Source organism: Oncorhynchus clarkii, chromosome 33 (genome assembly GCF_045791955.1).
Source record: "Oncorhynchus clarkii lewisi isolate Uvic-CL-2024 chromosome 33, UVic_Ocla_1.0, whole genome shotgun sequence".
NCBI lineage: Eukaryota > Metazoa > Chordata > Actinopteri > Salmoniformes > Salmonidae > Oncorhynchus > Oncorhynchus clarkii.
In genome coordinates this window covers 9,673,011-9,696,496 of record NC_092179.1, presented here as the reverse complement: position 1 = coordinate 9,696,496, position 23,486 = coordinate 9,673,011, and the positions used below count along the sequence as shown (strand labels likewise).

General features: G+C 43.2%; 1 pseudogene; it reads left to right on the top strand.

Annotated features, from left to right (window-relative positions):
- Nucleotides 1-215: 215 nt before the first annotated feature.
- Nucleotides 216-23,080, top strand: LOC139392561 (transmembrane protein 168-A-like; annotated as a pseudogene).
- Nucleotides 23,081-23,486: the final 406 nt, after the last annotated feature.

Here is a 23,486-nt window from a genome sequence, read left to right as displayed (position 1 = left end):
GGGAGCAGCGGGAAGAGAGAGAGAGTGCAGGCTACCGACAGGCTGGTGGCGGATGGGACTCTGTGGCCGGAGCAACGTGAGTACCTAGCGGGCAGGACTATGCACAAAGCCAGGAGCTTCTACCTCCTGCCCAAGATCCACAAGGATCTGGCCGCCGGGCAGACCAATCGTGTCCGACCACGGCAGCGAGACCAAAGGAGCGTCGGAGTGGATTGATGGCGACACGGCACAACAGCTACATCAGGGACATGGACGATTTCCTGGACAAGGTCAGGGCCGGAAAGCTGAGCAAGAAAGACCTGCTGTTTACGATGGAAGCGGACAGGCTCTACACCAACATCAAAGTCACAACGGGCCTCACCGCGGTTCCTCGAGCGGCCGAGCAGCTCCTGCAGTTGTTGGAGCTGTTGCTCACCCAAAACTCACCCAAAGACTTCCAGTTCAACAGTGACACCTACCTGGAGATCAAGGGAATGGCCATGCGCAACCGTGGGAGGCTACAGTGTTCCCTCTGTGCGCCCTGCGGCCCTCATTGTTCTACCGGTTCCTCAACGACATGTGGGGCATCTGGCCCTACCGATGGCTAAACTTTGTATTTAGCCCAAAAATAAACTGGGGATTGGAAATGATGCAGACCATTACATTGATGGATGCTACAATCTATCCTCAATATTAAAGCTGATCTACCCCCTAAAAAAACAATGTTTAAACCAAAAATATTTAAATAATAACATAAAAAATAAATGATCCTGTGTGACACGAATTGATGGTCTCGCCTTCTCCCCCCTCTCCCACATTTGAGACTGTGGACGCCAACTGCCTCCGTGCTGTCTGTAGGGGCTAGAGGATGAGTGCCCCTCTAAACTATGCCTGGGAAAAGACGCTTCTAAAAAGGGGATGCTGCCCTACGCAATCAGAGCTCAAATTATTTTTATTTTAGAAAAAAAAAAATTACTGCATCCCACTTTTAACCCTTTTTCATGTTCAAGAAGTGAAGCGTGTGCTCATGCTTGGTACCTAGCTAGCACCAATACAACCAGCCTGAAAACAATGACCAGTAGAAACTGCAGTCCTTTTCATTATTCTTAGCAATGATTTAGGAATAATTGTAAGTATTACCTAGGTTGCCACTTGCTGTTCGCCTATTGAAATTGAACTTCAGTTCATGAAAATAAATAGCTAGCCAGCTACTTAACCCTGTTGCCCAAAGCTAACGTTATAAGCAGCCAGGTAGCTTCGACCAGAACGGGTTATGTGTTGTGAAGCTAGCCACAATAAGTATTTTGGCACAATTGTGGAATTTGCTGTTTGCTTTCAAAATAAAGGTAGGTAATTGACAGTGACGTAAATTAATACAAAGATAATTATGCCATACTTTTATTTTGAAAGTTAACCGCAAAGTCCACTATTGTGGCTAATCCTTATTGTGGCTAGCTTCACATAGGTGGGTCCGACCACCAATAATCACATTTTTTATTTTTATTTTTGATTTCACCTTTATTTAACCAGGTAGGCCAGTTGAGAACAAGTTCTCATTTACAACTGCGACCTGGCCCAAATAAAGCAAAGCAGTGCGACACAAACAACACCACAGCGTTACACAAGGAATAAACAAACGTACAGTCAGTAACACAATAGAAAAAGTCTATATTCAGTTTGTGCAAATGGGTTAAGGAGGTAAGGCAATAAATAGGCCATAGTAGCGAAATAATTACAATTTAGCAAATTAACACTGGAGTGATAGATATGCAGATGATGTGCAAGTAGAAATACTGGTGTGCAAAAGAGCAAAAAAGTAAAGAAAAACAATATGGGGGTGAGGTGGATAGTTGGATGGGCTATTTACAGCTGCAGCGATCGGTAAACTGCTCAACTGATGCTTAAAGTTAGTGAGGTAGATATAAGTCTCCGACTTCAGCGATTCTTGCAATTCATTCCAGTCATTTGCAGCAGAGAAGTGGAAGGAAAGGCGGCCAAAGTAAGTTTTGGCTTCGGGGATGACCAGTGAGATATACCTGCTGGAGCGCGTGCTACGGGTGGGTGTTGTTATGGTGACCAGTGAGCTGAGATAAGGCGGAGCTTTACCTAGCAAAGACTTATAGATGACCTGGAGCCAGTGGGTCTGGCAACGAATATGTTGCGAGGGCCAGTCGACGAGAGCATACAGGTTGCAGTGGTGGGTGATATATGGGGAACTGTCTTATAAATTAGGGTTATTTTAGATGACACCTAGATATATAGTTAGCTGCTAGCTAACTATAGCTACTGAAACAGATTATGTTGTGTTATTTGACACGCAAATAATTTGTGTATCTATTTTGACCCAAAATGCATTCCATAGAAATCCTGGTTGAGAAAGAAATGACTGAACAAATGAACAACGAAACAGCACAGCAAGTAAGTGAAATAAATACGTTTTGATTATGTTTTACTGGTAAAGGGACATAATGATATTTCTCGCATGGAATAGCCTTAATTTCTCAGAACAAGAATAGACTGACGAATTTCAGAATAAATATATTTCTATAGTTTCTGGCCATTTTGAGCCTGTAATCGAACCCACACATGCTAATGCTCTAGATTCTCAACTAGTCTAAAGAAGACCAATTTTATTGCTTCTATAATCAGAACAACAATTTCCAGCTGTGCTAACTTAATTGCTAAAGGGTTTTCTAATGATCAATTAGCCTTTTAAAATGATAAACTTGGATTAGCTAACACAACGTGCCATTGGAACACAGGAGTGATGGTTGCTGATAATGGGCCTCTGCAAGCCTATGTAGATATTCCATTAAAATAAATCTGTCTACACTGTATTTCTGATCAATTTGATGTTATTGTAATGGACCAAAAATGTGCTATTCTTTCAAAAACAAGGACATTTCGAAGTGACCCCAAACATTTTAACAATAGTGTACATTTGGAATAATTATCTTGGAATTCATGACCTCATTTTTTAAATTTTGTTTTTATCTAACTAGGCAAGTCAGTTGAGATCAAATTCTTATTTTCAATGACGGCCAGGAACAGTGGGTTAACGGCCTTGTTCAGGGGCAGAACGATTTTTTACCTCGTCAGCTCGGGCATTCAATCTTGAAACCTTTCGGTTGCTAGTCCAACACTCTAACCACCTGCCACCCCGAGTCAATGACAAATATGGTATAGATAATATTTATATTTCTATGGTCTGAAGTACTGAGTTTGTCTGTCATAACTCTGCTTGCCTTGTTGGTTGAATACACAAAGTATATGATGGAGGAGTGCATCATATTTTTTTCTCTATTTCTCCCTTTCATATAGATATGGACCAATGGGTTTCTGGCATGTGAGCGGATGCTGATTTGTTGAACCTGAGAGAGCACAGCAAGACAGCCCTGAATTCAGAACCAGTCTTTGGCATTATATTTTCTCTACAGGTCCACCCTACAGTGTTGGAGAGAGAGAGCAGGAAGCAGAGTGGGATATCTGGTGACCTAGTCTTTGACTATATCCTATCTGTCGCAGGGGAGGCAAGAGCAACTGGATCTCTCTGTGTGTGTGTGTGTGTGTGTGTGTGTGTGTGTGTGTGTGTGTGTGTGTGTGTGTGTGTGTGTGTGTGTGTGTGTGTGTGTGTGTGTGTGTGTGTGTGGGTGGTGGGTGTGTGTGAGAGAGAGAGAGAGCGAGAGAGAGTGTGAAACAATGTATGGTATATGTAATGATCATTGGTGTTGTTCATGGCTCTGTTCATTCTGTTGCGGTCTACAGATGTAGGATGTTAATTTGAGCCAGTTTGCTACAGCAAAAAAATGAATCCTGCAGCAACAGGAAATTGTAATTACATTTTTTATTTTTTATTTTTTATTAGGGCAACTAAAGTCTGACATTTTAAAGTGGAAATGACAAACTGCAGAAGCCTTTAGAAAACTCAAATGCATTATAAAAGTTTGCATTTCCTGCTGTACAGGAAAATTCTCAGCAACAAAAGAGTGATCAAATTAAAATCCTACATCTGTAGGTACTGTTCCAATTTCTCAGTCACAGCTACACAAACAGATTTGTTTTGAGTTGTAATCTTCTCCCCGTCAGATCAATTAATGAAATCCACTTTTATTGTCTCAGCTCAGTGATACCGAACAGGTTGGATTATTGAAAAGTAATCGTTGTTCTACATGGCTGTGCCAGAGAAAGGAGAAAATTAGGTTGGTAATGTATGAATTCCCTCAACGGGTAATTATATTGAAGGTTCACATTTATGAGAGGAAATGTCTCTATGCTTTAGATTACATATGAGTCCTTCTTTCTTTCGCACACTGTTCATATCTCCTCCCTTATTTTTGTAGCTGAAAAGGCTCAAAGTAAATATCAGATGAAGAAATGTGATATTGCTGTTTCTATATATCATGACTAGAATATGAATAGAAATACAGTTATTGGAGGTATTGGATTGAAAATATGCAGGCTTCCCATGGATAGGTGGTGCTGAATATCACATTTCCCCAAAATGTATATTTCTGTTTATCTCCTTTCCAATAAAACATCTTATGGAAGTCAATTAAACAGATTACATACCACTCTTCCCCTACACACAGGAAATTATTAACATTTCCTGTGTGTCTCTCCCTCTTGGTGTCACGCCCGTGAATGGCTGACAGGGATAAAGAGTGTAATGGCTGTTTGAATTGATCCCTGTGAGTTGACAAGATGTTTGGCCGATGAAGCATCGTCACTGTCCCGTCGAGATAGATGACTTTTGAGCACGACGTGACAGTGAGCAGTGGATTTATATTCCGTTGAGTGTTAATCAACAGAGGATTTATTTTTGCTGTGTTATAACAGTGACTGAGACTCACCCTGCCACTGCCATAGAATATTGTTCCACCCCTTTGAATATCAGTACTTCTGGGGGAAAGAAAATGATTAATATTTTCGCAGAATTCGGGCTCATTCCATTTTTTTTTGTCATCATAGCCTTTCCGAAATTCACTTTGCTTGACAGATACACTGAATGTGACAGCTTTTGATTTAGGCTCTGATGTGCCTGCCTCTCCAAACATTCACTTTGGGCGGCACTCCCAGTCCATCACATTGATTTCTGTGAAGATGAAACTGTGATTGAACAGGCCTCTCCTCCTGCAGGCTCTCACCGTATGTCTCATACAGTTAGAGAGTATGAAGGGTGAGCTTTATAAAGACTGTCACCTGACCAAATATGAGGTGAGGAGTATACCTTCTACACATGTCTATGCCTGCTGTCGTGCCAGGCAGGGTTCACCTGGCGGTGGAATGTGGGGGGTATAGAGTAGGTGGGCAATGTGGGTGGAGGAGGGGGGGTAGTTGGGCTTGGTGGGTTGAAGGGGGTTAGATAGGGTGAGGTGATAGGTATGCAAGGTAGCAGCTTGCTATCCAGCCTGCTATCTCTAAATAAACCTGGATCATGTGGTGCATAGGGGTGGATGGCTTTAGGTAGGTAATAATACGGTGTGGGTTGTTTAGGCAGAGGAAGGATTCTATGTAGGCCTAGGTAATGTGAGGTGAAGTGGAAGCTGGGCATTTGAAGTAAGTGGAAGGGGAGTTGGTAGAGTGTGCCTGGGGAGAATAATGAAGCAATGGCTGTTGCTAGGTAAGCAAAGCGACCCAGACCACAGACCTGGCGAGGCACAGTGAACAAAGATAAACATCAGCAATTTAGGTCACTCAGCTGGAGGCCTCAGATCTGTGTCTCTCACCGTCTGAGTGGACTTGGCCAGGGTTATCCAAACAGTCAAACCAACTACCGGACAACAAGCAGATAAAACACACTCTCACCGCCACACCTCACTACAAGGACACAGCACTGCATTTTTTATGGAAACTAAAATCACTAAGGACTTAAGAAAGGGATTGCCTCAGTTCTACAGTATGCAGAGAGCAGAAGAGTGTGGATACTGGCAGTGTTGGGGAAGCTACTCTGAAAAGATAGTTTACCAAGCTACCAATTATTTCACACAGGAAGAAGATAAGCTACATTAAAGCTACCCCTGAGAAAAATATGTTTTACTGAACTAAAGTCAATTTGAAAAAGTAGTTCACCACATCCCAACTACTTTGTGAAAAAAATGTCATTTGTAAATCTGAAATGTCAGACTATAAATTGCAAGAGCACACTTTGTTAACAGAATGTATAATTTATCTGATTAAACACAAAACCAATGTTGCAAGTGAGAATTAGGCAGGAAAATTACATATTGCATACTTCACCCATATTTTATTGTATTTTTGCAAAACAAGTTGTGTATAGTTCCAGTAGTTACAGTGCCTTCGGAAAGTATTCAGACCCCTTGACTTTTTCCACATTTTGTTACGGTACAGCCTTATTGTAATGGCAGATCTCCTCTTCGTCTGAAGAGGAGTAAGGATCGGACCAAGATGCAGCGTGGTAAGTGTCCATAATGTTTTTAATCAAGACAAATTAACGCTCGAACAAAAACAATAAACGATAACGTGAAATCTACAAAAAAAACTAAACAGTACCGTGTGGCGACAAACACACACACGGAAACAAACACCCACAAACCAACAGTGAAACCCAGGCTACCTAAGTATGATTCTCAATCAGAGACAACTAACGACACCTGCCTCTGATTGAGAACCATACTAGGCCGAAACAGAAACCAAACATAGAAAAACAAACATAGACTGCCCACCCCAACTCACACCCTGACCATACTAAATAAAGACAAAACAAAGGAAATAAAGGTCAGAACGTGACACTTATTTTCAAATGGAGTAAATAAAAAAAATCCTCAGCAATCTACAAACAATACCCCATAATAACAAGGTGAAAAAAAGGTTAAAAGAAATGTATACAAATGTATTGAAAATAAGAAACAGAAATACCTTATTTACATAAGTATTCAGACCCTTTGCAATGAAACTCGAAATTGAGCTCAGGTGCATCCTGTTTCCATTAATCAGGGAGGTAACCAAGAACTCAATGGTCACTCTGACAGAGCTCTAGAGTTCCTCTGTGGAGATGGGAGAACTTTCTAGAAGGACAACCGTCTCTGCAGCACTCCACCAAACAGGCCTTTATGGTAGAGTGGCCAGAAGCCACTCTTCAGAAAAAGGCACATGATAGCCCACTTCGAGTTTGCCAAAACGCACCTAAACAAGAAACAAGATTATCTGGTATGATGAAACCAAGATTGAACTATTTGGCCTGAATGCCAGAGCCCGGACTTGAACCCAACCTAAAAACTCTGGAGATACCTGAAAATAACTGTGCAGCAACGCTCCCCATCCAACCTGACAGAGCCTTGAGAGGATCTGCAAAGAGGAATGGGAGAAACTCCCCAAATACAGGTGTGCCATGTTTGTAGCGTCCAACTCAAGAAGACTCGAGGCTGTAATTGCTGCCAAATGTGCTTCAACAAAGTACTGAGTAAAGGGTCTGAATAATTATCTAAATGTGATATTTCAGTTGTTGATTTTTTTTTAAACATTTGTACTGTTTTTGCTTTGTCATTGTGGGGTATTGTGTGTAGATTGATGAAGACAAAAACGATTTAATCAATTTTACAATAAGGCTGTAACATGACAAAATGTGAAAAAAGTCAAGGGGTCTGAATACTTTCCAAATTCACTGTAGCCACACCACTACATGGCAAAAAGTAATTAACTCCGGAAAACATTTCAAAATGTAGTTAAATTACTGGTTGAACTACATGTACTTTATTTCTCCCCAACAATGGATACTGGATGGTAGTGGTTCCGTTAGGGTGGCCATGTTTCCTCAGAATGTTGTTGCAAAGTAATCTTGCCACATCTTATTGCACATCTAAGAATGACGAACACGCGATGCGGCCCAGACTGCATAATTCAGATGAACCTCACTCTTTCCCTCTCTCTTTTTTCCCTCTCTCTCTATATATTCTAGTTCTTTCTCTCTTTCTCCTTCACTCTCTCTCTCTGTCCTCAGTCTCCTTCACCACTCTCTCCCTCCCCTTCCTTCTCTCTCTCTCTCTCTTTATGTGGGAGCTCATTCATTGAGCCATGTGACCTACAAGGGGTAATGAAAACATCGACACCATTCATGAGCTCTGATTGGGTTTCGGAGAAGAAGTAATCACGGGTGATCTAGTCTTCTCTGCCTCGTGGAAACAGCACACCAGGGAACTGCTGCTGTGGTGGGGCAGGTGCTGCTGAGCTGCTTACCAAGAATAGTCTTATGTTCTAACCAAACATTAAGAGCGGGACGCCCTGTTCAATTATGGATGAAGCAACTCTACTAATTCCAAGAATTATCACTTGAATTCTATTGTCACAGTTATCGTGGTCTTGCAGGAAATGTGTGGCCTATTTAATACACGACGACCTCGATATTTCATTGAGGAAACAAGAGCGAGGTTGAAGTGGACTAATTGGGTGTATTTATAAAAAGTGATCTCTTAACACACTCTGAAACACTCACAAGTGTTCTTTCTTCCTATCATCAGTCGATTTCCCCAGAGTGTAAACGGGTGTGACTTCCGTACCCTTCAGATCCTCCGGTACACCACGTGACACTCTGCCTTAGTCTTCCCCAATCAGCTCAGCAGAGAGAAACACACAGTACATGGCCAAGATCTTCAAACGTCTATAGATGACCAGCAGGGTCAAATAATAATAATCACAGTGGTTGTAGAGGGTGCAACAGGTCAGCATCTCAGGAGTAAATGTAGGTAGCATGGTAAAATGTAGGTAGCAAGGTAGCATGTCCGGTGAACATGTCAGGGTTCCATTGCTGCAGAAGGCAGAATAGTTGAAACTGGAGCAGCAGCATGACCAGGTGGACTGGGGACAGTAAGGAGTCATCGGGCCAGGTAGTCCTCAGGCATGGTCCTAGGGCTCAGGTCCTCTGGAGGATAATGTGAAGGAGCAGGCAACTAACTACCTGCTGCTGGCTAGTGTGGCTTTGAGGACAGTGTGGGCCTTAACAGATAGGATAATGGGCTGTGTTCACTATAAACCCACCCTGCTCTCGTCCAAGGAGCTCCTAGAACTCCTGGGCTTTGGTATTGCCAGCACCACCATGCTGATGCACAAATCTATGGCCTTCTTTGCCCTAGTGGTGGCGCTGGGGGCTCTGATCGTGGGCCTGCGTGTCAAGTCCCTCCTAGCCCTGCCCAACTTGACCTGCTTCACCCTGGTCACCTCCCTGCTGTTTTTCAAGGCCGTGGGGATAACCACCAACCCCTTCGCCCTGGGCTGCTACCTGGGCCGTCTGATCTGTGACCCCCTCTTGGACGTCTACTTCAGCAGCCTAGGGGCCACCGAGCGCTGGCTGCCCCTGCTTTCCTGGGGGCGTGTCTGGTGTCGACTCTCCCTGCTCCCCCTGGGGCTTGTGGAGATGGCCTTCTTCGTCCTAGCCGCTCTAAAGATGAGCAGTCAGACTCACGAAGCCTGGACCGGGTCATGGCCTCGCGGGGGATACTGATCTCTGAACGCCTGGTCTTCCAGCCTGGTGTAATTGCTACATGGTGAACTGGCAGGGTAATATATCCGTTAGCTGATTGAGCGATTGATCACACATAGAGAAGAGAAACACACAGTACATGGCCAAGATCTTCAAACGTCTATAGATGACCAGCAGGGTCAAATAATAATAATCACAGTGGTTGTAGAGGGTGCAACAGGTATCTCAGGAGTAAATGTAGGTAGCATGGTAAAATGTATATAGGTACAGACTCAGGGATCAGAATAGTTTAGCCCCCTGAGTCATCGGGCTCTTCCAGTCCTCAACTCAGGTTCCAGCATAAATACTGGAACATGTGTTCCATAGCTGCAGGCAGAATAGTTGAAACTGGAGCAGCAGCTAAGGAGTCATCGGGCCAGGTAGTCCTCAGGCATGGTCCTACTCAGGTCCTCCAGCTTAAATTCACACAGGACACCGGATACTAACAGGATCTTAGCCCCCTGACACAAACTATTGCAGCATAAATACTGGTGGCTGAGACAGGAGGGGTCGGGAGACACTGTGGCCCCGTCCGACGATACCCCCGGACAGGGTCAACCAGGCAGGATATAACCCAACCTACCTTGCCGAAGCACAGCCCCCACACCACTAGAGGGATATCTTCAAACCACCAACTTTCTACCCTGAGACAAGGCCGAGTATAGCCCACAAAGATCTCTCCCACGGCACGAACCCGTATATATAGTTGAAGTCGGAAGTTTACATACACTTAGGTTGGAGTCATTAAAACTAGTTTTTCAACCACTCCACACATTTCTTGTTAACAAACTATAGTTTTGGCAAGTCGGTTAAGACATCTACTTCGTGCATGACACAAGTAATCTTTCCAACAATTGTTTACAGACTATTTCACTTCTACTTCACTGTATCACAATTCCAGTGGGTCAGAAGTTTACATACACTAAGTTGATTGTGCCTTTAAACAGCTTGGAAGATTCCAGAAAATGATGTCATGGCTTTAGAAGCCTCTGATAGGCTAATTGACATAATTTGAGTAAATTGGAGGTGTACCTGTGGATGTATTTCAAGGCCTACCTTCAAACTCAGTGCCTCTGCTTGACGTCATGGGAAAATCAAAAGAAATCAGCCAAGAGAGAAAATTGTCAGAGAAAATATTGTCAATCTCCACAGGTCTACAGCAATTTCCAAACTCCTGAAGGTACCACCTTCATCTGTACAAACAATAGTACGCATGTATAAACACCATGGGACCACGCAGCCGTCATACCGCTCAGGAAGTTGACGCGTTCTGTCACTTAGAGATAAACGTACTTTGGTGCGAAAAGTGCAAATCAATCCCAGAACAGCAGCAAAGGACCTTGTGAAGATGCTGGAGGAAACAGGTACAAAAGTATCTATCCACAGTAAAATGAGTCCTATATCGACATAACCTGAAAGGCCGCTCACCTAGGAAGAAGCCACTGCTCCAAAACTGCCATTAAAAAAGCCAGACTACGGTTTGCAACTGCACATGGGGACAAAGATCGTACTGTCCTCTGGTCTGATGAAAATAAAATAGAACTTTGGCCATAATGACCATCGTTATGTTTGGAGGAAAAAGGGGGAAGCTTGCAAGGCGAAGAACACCATCCTAACAGTGAAGCACGGGGGTGGCAGCATCATGTTGGTGGGGTGGTTTGCTGCACTTCACTAAATAGATGGCTTCATGAGGATGAAAAATTATGTGTATATATTGAAGCAACATCTCAAGACATCAGTCAGGAAGTTCAAGCTTGGTTGCAAATGGGTCTTCCAAATGGACAATGATTCCAAGCATACTTCCAAAGTTGTGGCAAAATGGCTTAAGGACAACGAAGTCAAGGTATTGGAATGGCCATCACAAAGCCCCGACCTCAATCCAATAGAAATTTTGTGGGCAGAACTTAAAAAGCGTGTGTGAGCAAGGAGCCTACAAACCTGACTCAGTTACACCAGCCCTGTCAGGAGTAATGGGCCAACATTCATCCAACTTATTATGGGAAGCTTGTGGAAGGCTACCAAAAACTAATTGAATGTATGTACACTTCTGACCCACTGGGAATGTGATGAAAGAAATAAAATCTGAAATAAATAATTCTCTCTACTATTATTCTGACATTTCACATTCTTAAAATAAAGTGGTGATCCTAACTGACCTAAAACAGGGAATTTTTACTAGGATTAAATGTCAGGAATTGTGAAAAACAGAGTTTTAATGTATTTAGCTGAGGTGTATATAAACTTCCAACTTCAACTGTGTGTGTGTGTGTGTATGTATGTGTGTGTATGTATATATATATATATATATATATCACACACACACACGTAGACACATGTCAACGATTAAAACGCATAACAACGATTAAAACATTCCCAAACCAGAAACCGTGGATTGATGGCAGCATTCGTGTGACACTGAAAGCGCGAACCACTGCTTTTAACCAGGGCAAGGTGACCGGAAACATGACCGAATACAAACAGTGTAGCTATTCCCTCCGCAAGGCAATAAAACAAGCTAAGCGTCAGTATAGAGACAAAGTAGAGTCGCAATTCAACGGCTCAGACACAAGAGGTATGTGGCAGGGTCTACAGTCAATCACGGATTACAAAAAGAAAACCAGCCCCGTCACGGACCAGGATGTCTTGCTCCCAGGCACACTAAATAACTTTTTTGCCCGCTTTGAGGACAATACAGTGCGACTGACACGGTCCGCAACCAAAACATGCGGACTCTCCTTCACTGCAGCCGACGTGAGTAAAACATTTAAACGTGTTAACCCTCGCAAGGCTGCAGGCCCAGACGGCATCCCCAGCCGCGGCCTCAGAGCATGCTCAGACCAGCTGGCAGGTGTGTTTACAGACATATTTAATCAATCAAGACCCTGGGTTTCGACCCCGCCCTGTGCAACTGGGTACTGGACTTCCTGACGGGCCACTCCCAGGTGGTGAGGGTAGGTAACAACATCTCCACCCCGCTGATCCTCAACACTGGGGCCCCACAAGGGTGCGTTCTGAGCCCTCTCCTGTACTCCCTGTTCACCCACGACTGCGTGGCCATGCATGCCTCCAACTCTATCATCAAGTTTGCCGACCACACTGCAGTGGTAGGCTTGATTACCAACAACGACAAGACGGCCTACAGGGAGGAGGTGAGAGGAGTGTGGTGTCAGGAAAATAACCTCACACTCAACGTCAACAAAACAAATGAGATGATTGTGGACTTAAGGAAACAGCAGAGGGAGCAGCCCCTTATCCACATCGACAGGACAGTAGTGGAGAGGGTAGTAAGTTTTAAGTTTCTCGGCGTACACACCACGGACAAACTGAATTGGTCCACCCACACTTACAGCGTTGTGAAGAAGGAGCAACAGCGCCTCTTCAACCTCAGGAGGCTGGAGAAATTTGGCTTGTCACCAAAAGTACTCACAAACTTTTACAGATGCACAATCCTGTCGGGCTGTATCACCGCCTGGTACGGCAACTGCTCCGCCCACAACCATAAGGCTCACCAGAGGGTAGTGAGGTCTGCACAACGCATCACCGGGGGCAAACTACCTGCCCTCCGGAACACCGACACCACCCGATGTCACAGGAAGGCCATAAAGATCATCAAGGACAACAACCACCGAGCCACTGCCTGTTCACCCGCTATCATCCAGAAGGCGAGGTCAGTACAGGTGCATCAAAGCTGGGACCGAGAGACTGAAAAACAGCTTCTATCTCAAGGCCATCAGACTGTTAAACAGCCACCACTAACATTGAGTGGCTGCTGCCAACACACTGACTCAACTCCAGCCACTTTAATAATGGGAATTGATGGAAATTGATGTAAAATATATCACTAGCCACTTTAAACAATGCTACTTAATATAATGTTTACATACCCTACATTCTTCATCTCATATGTATATACTGTACTCGATACCATCTACTGCATCTTGCCTATGCCGTTCTGTACCATCACTCATTCATATCTTTATTTACATATTCTTTATCCCTTTACACTTGTGTGTATAAGGTAGTAGTTTTGAAATTGTCAGGTTAGATTACTCGTTGGTTATTACTGCATTATCGGAACTAGAAGCACAAGCATTTCGCTACACTCGCATTAACATCTGCTAACCATGTGTATGTGACAAATACATTTTATTTGATGTACACAGAACTCACACACCAGGGTCTCAGTTAGCCGCTAATAGCCAGCTTTTGGCAAATACATTTGACCGGTCATGCTTGTCGGTTTCGAAAATAATTTGAATAATTTTGTGGAATTAAATTGGCACGTGTGTATTTTCACTAGTCGTTAGGTTTATCACACAAGCACAGCATACAGATGCAGAGCCTATGATTGGAAAATCTGTCACACAGCGTGAGAGCTGCTGCTACAGATTCCTCAAACAGCTCATTTATTGCTGCTGGAGTGAAACTTGCATTTATAAGCCCAATCATTGCGTAACAATTCTAAATACAATCGCGTGTTAACTGTTTTGATGGCCCCGATTTTAAAAAGAGCTACTATTTTTATTTCTCAACTGTTAATTAAAACACTTCCCATTCTCCATTCAAGTTTATATAGGTATCGGTACGCTTCAGCATGTTACACACCACTTTGTGATGAGCTGGAAGCTGTATGTGTTTTGAAAACACTTATTTAAAGGTTTGAAACCTAAATGTTTTAATTCATTTTATGAGGCATGACTTACCTTGCTTCAAAGTAAAATCCGACCATTGAAACATGGGGGCAATTCTTCTCTAAAGACTTCCATAAACCATTGAAACCAGTAGCATATTTTTCTCATGTTCTATTGGTTTTCAAATCAACTTTCTTTCAATACTCACACTAACCATACAATTTGTGACATGAATTGAGTATATAGTATACTTATTGGTTATAGTTAGTTTGCAAAAAGTTCCCCGATGTCGTACCAAATTCGCCAGAATACAAAGTAAACAAGCAGTGTACACTATTTCCGAGCTTTTAGGGCCCATAATGCAATACTTCAGAAAATGGGCGTAGCTTCACAACATTTTCAGATTTGAAGGAAATGGCGGAAAATATGCAGCCGAAGTCCGACGAGAGCGGATACAAATTCATTCCTTTAACTAATTATCACAAATGTTAAGAAAATGTTGAGCAATGTAGTGAAGTCCTGACTTTTCAAATAACTTACATTGGCTGACAATTTGTTAGCTATGCTCTCCTTACGAACCGCATAGCATTACAGCAGTATGTATCAGTATTATCTAACTTTAGTTGGCTACTAATACATCGAACTTGCCAGGCAGTATATTAACTAACTACCAGACGTTTATTGACTTGATTGTTAACATAATTCTTAGCTAAGTGGTATAGTCGTTGTGCGTTTCAATGGACATTGTTAATTCTGACTATCTGTTATTTCAGAACACTCTCGTTAGTGTGTCAGAGTGCGGAATAACTGATGAATTTACGAACGCTCAACACCTGTTGAATATGGCCGGTGGCAGTAAATGTCTGCATAAAAAAAGCGTAATTCAATTGTTGCCAGCAGCACAGTTAGTCACCAACGCTCTGGCTAACATAAACAGTCTTAGCAGCTCTGCTAGGGCGAGTAAAATGGTCAGAGTGAGGTGTTATCTTATTTGTGTCTGGAAGTAGCTTGCCAACATTAGCTAGTTAGCTTGGGTGCTTGACTGCCATTGAACGCTCGGATCAACCCTACTCCTCGGCCAGAGTGTCCAGTGTGCGCTCTGAACGCTCCGAGAGCGAAACGCTCTGAATTTATGAATGGACAATCTGACAACGCCCAGAGCGCACTCTGGCACTCCAGATTGAATTTACGAACACACCTGAAATCGTAAAATGTCTAGCTAGTCATTTGTTATGATAACAAACTAGCAAGAGGTTGCATAGCTACAGCATCAATTTACAGTAGACAGGCGTAGTACGCTCAACTGAAATGATACCATTCGTTTACAGTATTCTAAAATGAGCTCATAGTATGTATTATGTAGTGTATATATTCATTTCCGGGCTGCAATCCCGTTAACGGGATGATATGACAACAGCCAGTGAAAGTGCAGGGCGCCAAATTCAAAACAACAAATCTCAGAATTAAAATTCCTCAAACATACATGTATCTTATACCGTTTTAAAGGTAATCTTATTGTTAATCCCACCACAGTGTCCAATTTCAAATAAGCTTTACGGCGAAAGCACCACAAACGATTATGTTAGGTCACCACCAAGCCACAAAAAACGCAGCCATTTTTCCAGCCAAAGAGAGGAGTCACAAAAAGCACAAATAGAGATAAAATTAATCACTAATCTTTGATGATCTTCATCAGATGACAGTCATAGGACTTCATGTTACACAATACATGTATGTTTTGTTTGATAAAGTTCATATTTATATAAAAAAAATCTGTGTTTACATTGGAGCGTTACGTTCACTAGTTCCAAAAACATCCAGTGATTTTGCATAGCCACATCGATTCAACTGAAATACTCATCATAAATGTAGATGATAATACAAGTTATACTCATGGAATTATAGATGTACTTCTCCTTAATGCAACTGCTGTCAGATTTCAAAAAAACTACACGGAAAAAGCAAACCATGCAATAAGCTGAGATGGCGCTCAGAAAATTTGTCAAATTAGCCGCCATGTTGGAGTCAACAGAAACCAGAAATTACATGATAAATATTCCCTTACCTTTGACGATCTTCATCAGAATGCACTCCCAGGAATCGCAGTTCCACAATAAATGCTTGATTTGTTCGATAATGTCCGTTATTTATGTCCAAGTAGCTTTTGTTAGCGTTAGGTACACATATCCAAACGCTCGTGTGTTTGGACAAAAACTTTGGACAAAAACTTCAAGAAGTTATATTACAGGTTGAAGAAACATTTCAAACTAAGTATAGAATCAATCATTAGGATGTTTTTATCATAAATCTTCAATAAAGTTCCAACCGGAGAATTCCTTTGTGTCTACAGAAGCAAGTCGATATCATGTGGAATGCGCGTGACCAGGAAATGTCTCTCTGCCAGTAAGCTGACTCATTCCGCTCTTATTCTGTCCCACAACACAGCAGAAGCCTCATTCAAATTTCTAAAGACGGTCGACATCTAGTGGAAGCCGTAGGAAGTGCAACTTCATTCATATCCCAATGTGAATTCAATAGGGCCTGGATTGAAAATATACCAACCTCAAATTTCTCACTTTCTGTTTGGATTTCTTCTCAGGTTTTTGCCTGCCATATGAGTTATGTTATACTCACAGACATCATTCAAACTGAGTGTTTTCTATCCAACACTAATACTATTATCCATATATTAGCAACTGACACTGAGGAGCAAGTCGTTTACTCTGGGCACCTTTCATCCAAGCTACTCAATACTGCCCCTGCAGCCATAATAAGTTAAGTATGTAGTATACAGAATGTTAGTATGGTTATTCAAACATAGCTCTATTCATATTAGCAACCCATGCTAGTTGTTGCATCTTTAGATGTCCCCTCTTTCTAAATTTCAAACAAATATTTTTATCTCTGTCACATGAAACCGCTTGCAGTTTGCTTTTGACGGTGTTTTTCCGCTAATTGCATTATGGAACAAACACTTTTTTGTAGCTTACTGCCTTGTGCGCACTGCTAAACTTATAATGTGAAGAAATAATCATTTATCAACATTTTTAATCTAAACGTTCTGATCTGTTGCATCAGCCTTATTGCTTTTTAAAGATTTCTTTTTTTTTTTAATGTAGGCTAGGCCTACTTGTTGTATGAATTTGGGATCTATCATCCCATAATTGTCCCAGAGTCTGTTTGGAATAGCCTATTTCTTTCTTGCACAGAACGACAAGCTGACCATAAGAATAGGTCAACCGTTCTACTATGTGGGATATTACATGGACATAGGCTAGTGATTTTGCTGTTTTGTTACTCATCTTGTTGGCTGATGAAAAGTCAATGTGGCCGTTATTCTTACATCTTCAAAGTGCGCATTGGAATTCGGTAAGAAGGGCGTACGCTGTTGCATCCTCGAGTTGCATGTTCTGTGAGGATAAATCATCGAAATGTGATTTTTGTCAGTGGGTGGACGCCCTAATCAGGTTATGCGCCCAATGCATATGGGTCTGGTAAATTTCTCAAATGTCTGTTAAATTAAAATGCTGCCGATCAAAAGTCAGGCGCCACATTTTCCTAATGGAAACCCTGACGCGCACACAATTCAGTATACACACGTACACAAACCTCACACACACAGACCCACATTCACTTTCTTCATCTCCACAATCATCAATCTTCCCTGCACCAAAGTATAAAAAAAAAGACCTTCATTTTACAGCATCCAGCGGGACAGACCATCATTTCAATTCCCTCACTGGACAAACCAAGTGGAAAATATCCCAATAGCCATGCATAAACATGACCCTAATGTTTTCCCCCCTGAGGCTGCTCTCTCCCTGGCATACTAAGTGGCTGTGGGTGGAACATGTGTTTACGACCAGGCAGGACCACTCTGTCCGACATGGCACCCTTATCCCTTTGACTAGGACCCATAGGGCTTTAGTCAAAAGTAGTGCACTATGTAGGGAATAGGGTGCCATTGCAGACTCTGACTCTATCTCTGTGCTGGGGCAGTTAGCACTTGGTCTGTCTGTGGTGGTGATTCGGATGCAGGCCCATACATCTGCTCTGTATTCCAGGGCTGTGGATGTAGGCCCCGGCGGGAGACCAGAGAGCATGTTGAGAATATAGCAGTGTATTATCTACTGTTTGATGGGTTCAGATCATGTTTTTACAATGATGAGGGCCCCTTGGGAAGAAGAGGAGGAGGAGGAGGAGAAGGGAACGACGAGGGACAGAGAGCAAAGGAAAGAAAGTCTGACAGGGACAAAGTGAGAGAGGGTGCGGGGGGAGAGAGACAGGCTTTTAGAGAGGGAGGACAGAGGGAAGGGGGTAGTGAGAGACTAATATGTTTCCATCTTTGTGTAGATAAGACCCAGGCCAGGATAGTTACACATCTGTCACGTCAGCCTCCAACAGCCATGTCATCCACTGCCCCCCAGTCATCTCAATACAACCACTCAGACAAAATCTAGTCATTATTTAAACACAAATTTCTCCAGCCCAAGGTCTCTCAAGATCATAATAACTCCGCTTTAAGATGACACGTTTTGAGTTATGCAGATGTCTATATGAGTGAATGGAGAAAGTTGTAATGCCAGGGACAGACAGATACAGAGTGAGTGAGGCTATATTGAGTGACAGAGACTGGGGAAGCCTTGGCTCCTGCCCTCATGCCTGGTGCTGTGGGATGGAGAGAAAGAGGTCTGTCGGATCAGATTTCTCTGCCTTGACCTCCGAATGGTGTTGTTAGGTCAGGACTCCTCTCCATCTTTATTCTCACAAGTTTTAGACAGACACACACATTCCATCTCTACTGTACTGCCAGTGTCTTCACCTCTATTCCTTTTCTTACTCTACATTCTCATCTTCCTCTTTTCAATTCTGCTGTCTATCTCCACTTGCCATTCTCTCCTCATATTCATTCTCATTCCCTCCTTTCCTCCACCCATCCTCTCATCCTTCCCTCCACAGGCCAGATGGCCAGCCCACCCTCCTACCTCCGGTCCAGGTGCAGGAGCTGAACGTGCTCTCCACGGGCATGTTGAACAGTGTGCAGCGCCTCTTCTCCCACCACATGATTGAGACTTTTGGCTGTGACTACTCCACCAGCGGGGTGACTTTGGAGGCCCTGCAGGCCAAGCTCAAGGCCTTCCTGGAGCTTCGCGCGGCCGATGGGCCCCGCCATGATACATACGTGGTGTTCTACAGCGGGCATACGCAGCGCACCGGGGCCTGGGCACTGGCAGGTGAGGGTCACCATAGCTTACAGAGGCTGGCTGGCTTGATGGTTGGCTGGCTTGATGGTTGGCTGGCTTGGCTGCCTCTCCTCAACACACAAGCTTCTTGCCTCTGTCTCTCATCTTCTATCAATGTTTATTTTGCACCTATTTATTTCCAGACAAGATCAAACATGAAAAAGACAGGATCAAAATAAGGTTATATGTTTGAATAAAACATGATGATCAGGGTAGAATACCATATTTTTGTTTTGACAAACAGTTTAAAGTTTTCCATTTGTTTCTGTGAAAAGTACAAAATATTTTGTAGTCTGCCAGATGCAGTGTGTTCTATCTAACACCTTATTACTTGTTAGATATTACTGCACTGTTGTAGCTAGAAACACAAGCATTTCGCTACACCCGCAATAACATCTGCTGAACACTTGTATGTGACCACTAAAGTGTGATTTTGTGCCTGTACTTTTCATGAATCCATCGCTCTTAGTAGAAATGAAGAGTCCCAACATTTTCCCAGTGTGATAACTGAAGCTCGCCTTCAGTGGCTGCCAACACACGCCCACGCTTTATCACTGCGTGGTGCTGCTACGAAGACGAGCTCGGTGACAATTAAACATGACTTGACCGTTAATGTACTCCCACTCATAACTTTTCCTTTTCTCCATGAACCCAGACTACTTTTACCTTTTTTTGTCTTTAATGTCCTTATTTACTCACCACCCACCTTAACCTTCTCAAATACATGCAGACAGTCATCGTGCCTCATCAGGCAAGTCGGCTGTAATGACTGTAGTTAATTAGTATTATTAACCCATTACCCAATTATTCTTTTAATGGATTAAGGAAGGAATATATTGTACATTGTAAGCTATGATTACAGTAACTTTTAAAACCTTTTATCAAACTAGCTACTAAACCCCTAACATTCAGGGTCAGTAAAAAAAAAACGGGTACGTATCGTCTTACTAAAGATACAGATCCATCTACGGACCAATGCTTATAGTAATATGTGTCAAAACATCAACGCAGCCACAGTGTACCACCCCGGTGCTCCCCTGAAACCCAAATTGTACTTTAAGCATCAGTTTGTCACGACCACACAGTGTATTGCTCCTCTTCACCAGTCCCTTTCTGAGCAGCTCCCAAACTGTAAAGAAATATCTTATCTTGGCTCCATCTACGGGCACCTCTTAATCTTCCTGCCATGGTGCCCACTGCCATATTAATCCTCATGAAGGATACTGCTTGTCATACGCCGTGTCACAGTGTTTGAGCAGTGGAGGCCAAGGGAAAAACAACCCGAGCCCTGGCTGGCGTTGGAGCTTTACAGAACGGTCTGGGGGGGGGTGTTGTCTCTGGCACACTCATACGCCGCTCACGTTTCTGCCACAGAGGAAGGGTGCCCAAAACAGAGAGCAGTCCCTGTAACTCAGGATTTAGACTAGGGATAGGCCATACAGGCGTGTCGTTGTAGATGGTATTCAGAATAACAATAGAGATGATTTGACAAATAACTTGACTATTCGCGTTCCTTTTGTTTACATTGTGCATGTTATGATATGAATCACATCAGCTTTTCGCAAATGGTTCCTTGTTTGTCCCAGCCTAAGACTAGGGTTGGGGTTATTAAAATGTTTATTTCTCTCTCTACCAGGAGGAGACTCTCTGCGTCTGGAGCAGCTGCTGGAGTGGTGGAAGGAGAAGAACAGCGGCTTCACCTCCCGTCTCATCCTGGTCCTGGACACGGAGAACTCCATGCCCTGGGTAAAAGAGGTCCGCAGGATGGAGGGAGTCTATGTGGCCGTGCAAGGGGCCGAGCTCGCCCCCGCCGGCGACATCGAAGGCGGGGTCGCCCCCCGCCTTGGGGACTTCACCTCGGAGTGGGTGGAGTTCAACTGCAACCCGGACAGCGCCACCCAGTGGTCGGAGAAGGGCAGGACGGTGGCGGCGGCCTACGGCGTGTCGAAACACTGGAGCGACTACACGCTCCATCTTCCCACGGGGAGCGACGTGGCCAAGCACTGGAAGACCCACTTCCCCCAGGCTACCTATCCTCTGGTGCACCTATCCAACTGGTGCTGTGGGCTCAACCTCCTCTGGCTGTGTGGAGTGTGTCTGAGGTGCTTCAGGCGACTCAAACTGGGCTGGTTCCCTCCCAATATACTGGACACGGGACAGGGCATCAAACTGGTCCACTCATAGACTGACTGAGCTGTATGTCTGCCTGGGAGATCACTTGCCTGACCACTCACCCTGAATTGAATTCCTCTGCTCTATCAATCGCTACATACAGTCAGTCTGAAACTACCATCCTAGAAGTTGTTTGTGTGACTTCAAAACAAATGAATCAGTGATTGGTTAGATTTGTTTATGACAATCCAGTCAGAGAATCAAAGTTGATAACGTCATCAGGTAAGCAGGCTCTGGCCCAACCCATCGGTTTCTAGGACCAATCAGATTGGTCAGATTGTGTTCGCATTCTAGAAATCGTCGGGGAGGGAGGCTAATCCAGACTCATCGTGGAGAAGAAACGTCAGTTGGCCGGAGCAATGTGGATGGGTAGCCAGGCAAGGAGATCACAAGGGAGTTTTAGCAGGTAGCCTAGTGGTTAAGAGTGTTGGGCCAGTAACCGAAAGGTTGTTGGTTCAAATCCCCGAGCCGACTAGGTTGCCCTTGAGCAAGGCACTTAACCCTAATTGCTCCTGAAAGTCTCTGGAAAAGAGCGTCTGCTAAATGACTCAAATGTAAATGTGTTGACAATCATCAGTATCTATGGTACGCCATGTGTAGACAGTCACCAATAGTACATGTGGTAAGTGGTCTCCACAATAGGCCTGTTTTCTATGGTAAAGCTATATCCATCACCGCAATCAGTCTTATCACCATGAATGTATGGGCCTTGTATCTAATGGTATAAGTAGACCGTCTCCACAATATTCTGTGTATCTATGGTTTACTGACATCCACCCTATGTGCCTTGTTACTTTGTAAATTGACATTGTGGGACATTGTACTTTATTTTGAAAATGCAATATATCATTATTTCATAAGTGTTTTTTTCTGGGAAGATATTTGTAATTGTTTGTCATGTTTATTTCCACTTTGGAAACTGATAGTATACAGGTTTTACCATGAGTCTTGGCCAGTGTCTTGCCTTGCGTTTTGGTCTTGGTTTCTATTGACTGACTATTTGAAATCATGAGATGATTTATTACCTTATTTTAGCACCACATTCTGTTCTATTAGATGGATCACAACAAAAAGTGGTTAATTGATTGATTCGTGATTGATTCGTTCATTGATTTGTTTTTTTAAACATGAATTTAGTAAATGTGCTTCGTCAGTGTGAGGAGGAAGTGTTGACAATTGGTCGGCCTGACAGGATCTATATAGCTGCAGGGATATACAGTACACAGCTCCCTGCCTGGCGCCACTTTGCTGCAGTTGTTTTGGCGTCGAATCCACTGTAAAAACAATGACTCACCACATGTAGCCTATCATTGCATCATAAACCGTTCACTGTGCCCTCATTGGTTTCGAGGGCCATGGTGACCCATATTGGCCAACCTTTCTGCTATATTTGGTGCTTGTCTTGCTCTCTCTCTCTCTCTCTCTCTCTGTGATGCTGCCTTTAAGATACACTGTGATGTTTATGCTAAAAAGGTCAAATTGTATTATTCTACATATAAATGATTGTCTCGTTATGTCTTCGTTGTCCTGATTTGAACCATTGTGATGCCTCATCTCAGATTATGCTGGAATAATAAAGTGAATATGTGAAAAGTTGTGTACATGTGCTGGTCACTTATCTATTGAAATGAATTGCATTTTGTAAAAACCCTGTGCAGCTCAGCAACATTCTGGTATCTACCTGGACATTGAAACGGGAAGTTTACCCCAGAGATTAAAAGAGTCACTCAGTTTAGTTTGGAAAGCAGAGTCGATGGGTTCAATTGGGGCCCAATCGTCTCTACATAATTGCTTGTCTCTCAGTGGTGGTTTGAGAGGATAGGATGGGTAGAGAGAGGAGGATACATAGACATACATAGACAAATCATGAAATAGCCTAGCCATCCATTCCAATTCCAGACATTAATATGGCATGGTTTACAGACCCTCGCTGTATAAATGTTAGTGTTGGCTAACATATTGGGTCTGCAAATATTGGGTTTGAGAACC